The 6,000-nt window shown below is 38.1% G+C and overlaps 1 protein-coding gene across 4 annotated transcripts in view; it reads right to left on the reverse strand.

The window, feature by feature from the left end:
- Positions 1–6,000, reverse strand: part of LOC107737868 (receptor-type tyrosine-protein phosphatase alpha-like) — a 34,346-nt gene that overhangs the window by 17,486 nt on the left and 10,860 nt on the right. The window contains exon 1 of one of the 4 annotated variants that reach the window (XM_016549505.1): positions 533–556. The exons of 2 other annotated variants lie outside the window; for them this stretch is intronic. The gene's annotated coding sequence lies outside the window, so the exon portion shown is untranslated. Of the gene's footprint in view, positions 1–198; positions 223–532; positions 557–6,000 lie in introns of those variants that run through there. One more of the 4 variants, XM_016549504.1, reaches the window with a different exon arrangement.

Here is a 6,000-nt window from a genome sequence, read left to right on the forward strand (position 1 = left end):
AAGAGATGATGTGAGTCTTTTCACTTTCAAACCAAAAAAGAAACACCAAACCAAAGAAGTTCCCAAAGAACCCCAACCTGTTCAGTAATATTAAAAGTTTACTTAGAAATTATAATGCAATTGGTTTAATTTTTTAATATTTAAATTAATTTTATTTTGGTAACTATAAAAAAAAACAAGAAAATAATCATAAATTACCTTTACTGAATAGTGAAATTTGACTGGTATTGTTATCAATAACTGATTTTTAGTATCGTGGCAACCGTACTGTCATGCCATTCATAAATGAGCGCATTACAGGCCATTCATAATTGTGCGCACAACCTCTAAATTGAGACAGAAAATGAGTCACTGCTCTCAGACTAACACATCAAACAGAGATGTGATGCTCATGCTGTGATTGTGATACATTCTGATTAGACTGGGTTTTAAATTCATGAAAACAAACACCCTCTTTTTAAAACAACAAAATAAAAATAAAACCTGACAAAGATTGGACATTGCAATTATGAAAAGATATACAAGGGAATACCCTCTCTACACATGATCCAGCCAAACCCAGCAGCACACATGGCCATGTACTAAACAAGAGCAACAGATTAGGGATGTTCATTTCGGTTATTTTTCCTAACCGACAACCAACGCTCGTTAACCGATTATTAACCGTTAACCGACAAGATTCTTTTAAATTCTAATTTAATTAAATTAGAAAGGATACGTGTCTGTGACCCGTTAAAAAATACTAACATTTGTTTCCCAGGGATTGTTTCAGTTCATTTTTGTGCTGCGCGAAAGGAAACAGACGGCAGAAAGCGGCATCCTATTTTTCTTTAGCATTTAGTATTTAGTATTTTACAAAAGCACAAAGATTTGTTTTTATTGTGAATGTACACAAATAAAGGCAAACCTTTTACAATTCCGATTATCTTTATGACTAAAAGGAGTAGTTGCTTCCACTGTTAGAAGGAAAAAATTCAAATGATTGCGCCGGCGCTGCATGCGCACACACAGTTAAGCATTGCTACCTTGACAAAGCAGTCTGTTCATTATCATAACAAAATACAGTCAGTCAAACATATGGAAAAAACACACCGCTCAGTTTAAACAGTCAAATCTGTGCTCTTAAGCGTTATCACCGTACCGCCGTGAATGATGTTATGCAAACCATTTAGTTTTACGTGGATATTGGAACGTGAGTGAAGTAGGCTACATAATAAATAATATTTTGGCATTCAAATACATCGCGAATACGGAAACATTTGATTTTGTGTCGAATGAGAGCCTAAATGAATTCGTTTTGGCTTGTCGTTTAGCTATAGCTTCTTATATTTTTAATTCTTGTTCTTTTCTAAATACTGTTAATTGAAAGGATTTGTTTTAGAGTGAGGCGAACTAAAATAGCCTAGCTATGTTTGCAGTGTTTATTAAATTATTATAATGTTTGTAAACATTTTTTGTCGGGATTAGGCCTATTTCTGAATGAAATAATAAAATGCGACTTAGATGCGACTTATGTTTTTTTTCCCTCTAAAAAACGCTTTTTTTTTTTTTATACACATAGTGTATTTCAACCATGCAGCAAACCTTTTTAAATATTTTGATAAATTACTAAAAAAAATAAAATAAATAAATGACTTTTTAAACAGTTTAAATGATTGTATTAATCGGTCAAAATTCTTCACGGTGGGTTAACGGTTAAGCGGTTAAAATGAACATCCCTAAAACAGATACTAGACAGGCAACATCCAAGAGTCTTTATTCATCCAGCAGATGCCTGCGGATTTGGTCCAAGGGGATTAAGCTCTTAGTTGTGAGATGGTTTGATGTGAGGAGTGAAAATATAATCACAGCATCTGAAGCCAAGATCCAGAGAGTAGCAGGTTGACCGCTAACCCGTGCTGTAATCTCAACGGTGTCTCACTGACTAAACCGTGATAATCCTCGTGCCAATCTAAAGGGTCAGACCCTGAAATAACCCAGCCCGTCTGCCACTCATCAAGCAAGAGCATCCGTGGTACCGCTGCTCTTCAGACGGGCCAATCAGCTTCCAATTTCTTCTTAGCAAGGAACCCCTGTCATCCAAACATCAGCAGGCCCTGCCCAATAATCGCCAAGAGCTTTCGGTGGATCATCAAGAGTCAGTTTGAGCTGCTTACATGAGAATTTCAATAATTACACCACAATTCGAAAAATGGCATTGCGGAGACTTGTATAAAGAAACCTTTCATATGGGATTAGCTCATCCGAAATATGAAAATTGTGTTATTTGCTCACCCTCATGTTGTTCGAAAATCTTACAGAGCTCAACAATAAGATTTTTGTCTGCCGGCCCAGTGGGGTCAGTAGTTCAGATTTATACTGACCCTGCCAATATTGTCAGTGGCGCTAGCACTAAAAATGATGCATTATATATTTATACTATATATAATATAAACATATATAAAATATTTAGAATTAATATTTATATTTTCATTCAACAAAGCTTTCCTGTACAAAAATATACATATTAAAAATTATAGTAATAATAATATTGATTTTAGCCATTTTTGTTTGCAACTGAGGTGTCGCTCTCTAAAAGCAATGAATTTATACAAAATATGGTTCTCAGTTCCATTTTCACCCACATCTACATAGCATCTATATAATCACTGGTGTCAAGATGCCCACAATTACAACCCTGTTTTCTGGGGCACAAGCCATGTAAACCAACTGGTTTTCTTGGTTAATTGTGTGATTCCAAATTTCAAACCATGTTTGATTCTTACCATGATATTTTTCCTACTCATTTGTGGTGCTTGCTAAACTATTAGTATAATTCTTATGTGGGGTTAGTGATTTGAACGAATGGCAAAAAAGGGCAAAAAAGTCCATAAACTTTGACTATTTTTATGTTTGGAAGAAAGTCTCAGTATAAAAAAATTGTGAAATAATACACAATTTAAAATAACTGACTTCGATTTTAATACATTTTAAAATGTAATTTATTCTGTGTTGGCAAACCTGAATTTTCAGCATCATTCCTTAAGTCTTCAGTGTCACATGATCCTTCAGAAATCATTCTAATATGCTAATTTGCTGCTCATGAAACATTTCTTTTTATTATCAATGTTGAATAGCTTAATATTTTTCTAGAAACGTGATAGAATTTCTTTTCAAGACTCATCAATAGAATGTTCAAATTAACAGTTTTGTTTAATTTAATGCACACATTGGATAAAAGCGTCTGCAAAATGACTAAATGTAAATGTAAAAGTATTAAATTTGGGGGAAAAAAATGAATAACCCCAAACCATACTGTATACTGAAGGAGTAACCCGAAGCCGTAAGAAATAACATAGCAATCACTGAGCAGACGCTAAAACCAGAACACCTTAGCAACCGTGCATCGACGCCCTGCAACCACAAACCGCGTGATAGCATCATGTCAGTGATTTTTTCCCCAAACAGTGTCTTTGTTTGTTGGCTATCATTTCAGTTTGTCATGCTGCCTTAGCTCATTTTGAGCTATGAATGGCTACATGTAAATCTGTGTCCCTCCTGCGTTAATTCGGATGGAAATTTGCAGTTAGGTAATACAAACAGCTGACCATTTCCATACAAAGAAGTTACACTCACAGTCACATCCATCTCTGACAATTTAATCAAATTAGCCTTGCCACAGCGCCCGTTCACAGGCCTGTTATTCTACTGCCAACCACACGAATTCTAGAAGCTCGTTGTCAAATATAATTTGTTTAAAGGCTGAGCATGCACATGGCTGAGCATTCTTCAGGTGGAGGGCAATCTGAAATGATTTGCGCCTTTTTTGGCTGAGCCTGCAGAAACCCTTCAGATGGGAGGGACACCTCTCCCGCTCTATACATTCACCGTCGGTCTCTATCTGTTCCCATCTCCCTTTCTGGAGTTGGCAGGAAAGCTGTAACCCAAGAGAGCACATTGCTTCCTTCCTTCCTTCACCGCCTGTCTGATTGCCTGCCAGATCCGTCATTCAGCCCAAAAGCCGCCACACCCTCACCTAACTAATACATCACGGAAAGCAAAACAGTATTTTGGAAAAGTGCCAGGCTGTTGTATAATTTTACTTTGTGTTGAATCGGTCAAATATGCATATGCAAACTGCCCCGTCTACTTGATGAGTCAGGCCTGGTTATTATCTCAGCGAATTACAGAGGAAATGGCACACCTCTAATAGATGACACCCATAATAGTGGTTTTCCTCTGAGATCTGACATCATTTATTTTTAAGTGCACAAATGGCCTGCGTCCAGCTCCACCAAGACTTGTTCCTAAAGGACGAGCCTGCAGAAGTCTCACGTATCTCCAGGCAAACCAAAACACAGACTTGGGCGTGTGCAGAATATCTGCATCCTATAGGGAGAGTTACGTCTCAATTGCATTAGATCGCACCTCGGAGTGAAAGAGGGTTTTCCTAACCTGAAAATTGCATGGTCATCTCTTGCACAAACTGTTCCTGTTAAACGTTGCACCAGATTTGAGTCGAGATAACTTTTCTTGACCTTTACAGATCATCTTGTTGTTAAAGGAACAGGTCATGCAAAAATTTAAATATTAATCATTTACTCATACTATAATGATGTGTCTTGCGTAAGCAGTCACACTGGTTTGGAACCACATTGCTTTAAAATAAAGGCGCTAGTTGTGGCAGGAGTGTATAGCTTTGATTCATACTAGTGCTGTCAAACGATTAATCGTGATTAATCGCATACAAAATAAAAGTTTTCGTTTCCATAATATGTGTGTGTACTGTGTATGTTTATTATGTACACACACACATGCATGTATATATTTAATAAAATAACTTTGTTTATAGATTAATTATATTTATACATATCATATAAATTTATATACATAAATACATGTAAACTGTATGTGTGTGTATTTATATATACATAATAAATATACACATGCTCTAAAAAATCCTGGAATATTTTTTTAACCCAAATGCTGGGTTGAGCCTTTTGGGTTATTTTTTCAGTGTTTGGGTAGTTTTTGTGTTACCCAGCTCCTGGGTCAAATGTAACAACCCAATGTTTGGGTAGTTTTTTAGTGTTACCCAGCTCCTGGGTCAGACAAAACAACCCAATGTTTGGGTAGTTTTGGTATTTGATTTAGATCCTGGGTCAGACGTAACCCAGCGGTTGAGTTATTTATCCCGGGGATTTTGCGTCCTCTTCTGGAGAGAGCAGTTCTAAGCGCCATCGAATTGATGCATTTCTTCGGTAAATACAGGTTTGTGTACATTTTATTTTATATATAAAATCGTTACTGTGCTGTATATCGTTCAATTTCATGCAGAGCAACATACAGGCACGCGGTATGAATCACCTAAACGTCAGTCTTATCGCGTGATGGAAAAGCCTGACACGCTGCATAAAATAAACGATTTTATTCATAAAGATACAGAATACAAATACTTTGGATGTTAAAATATTTCCTCAGAGCTGTTTACTGTTTGTTTTTGGGCAGGTTATGAAGGCAGTCGCAGTATGGCCCTGTCCCAAGTGGAACACTTCATGTGCACTTTCGGTCTTGTGGACTTACAATGGCCGCCGCGTGCGCGTGTCAGTTAAGTCCACGAGACCGTAGTGTGTCCCATTCGTCATTTCAGTGTTCAAAAGGGTGCTCCGAACGCCCCCCTTTGCGGCCGCTATGCACCCTCGATATGCACTTCTGCCGAGCCCGCACTGGGGCAAGCTCCGCAGCAGAATTCTACTCAACAGTCAAAGCGGCATTACGTCATGAAAGTGCGGACTCAGAGGAAGACTACGAGGGTTTAGGGTGTGATTTGGGACAGGGCCTATATTTCGGCTATGAGTGAAACGCAGGGTGGCGGTCTTAGTCGTGAGCAGTTCCCCACCGAACACGACTCCAGCGCCGTTATGGTGGAAACGGAACATACATGTGCAGGGCCGCATTAAGACCGCACTGGGCCCCGGGGCTATGACTTACTGCAGGGCCCCCCAGCCCCACCTTAAGAAA

Source organism: Sinocyclocheilus rhinocerous, unplaced genomic scaffold (genome assembly GCF_001515625.1).
Source record: "Sinocyclocheilus rhinocerous isolate Xijiao unplaced genomic scaffold, SAMN03320098_v1.1 scaffold374, whole genome shotgun sequence".
Taxonomy (NCBI): domain Eukaryota; kingdom Metazoa; phylum Chordata; class Actinopteri; order Cypriniformes; family Cyprinidae; genus Sinocyclocheilus; species Sinocyclocheilus rhinocerous.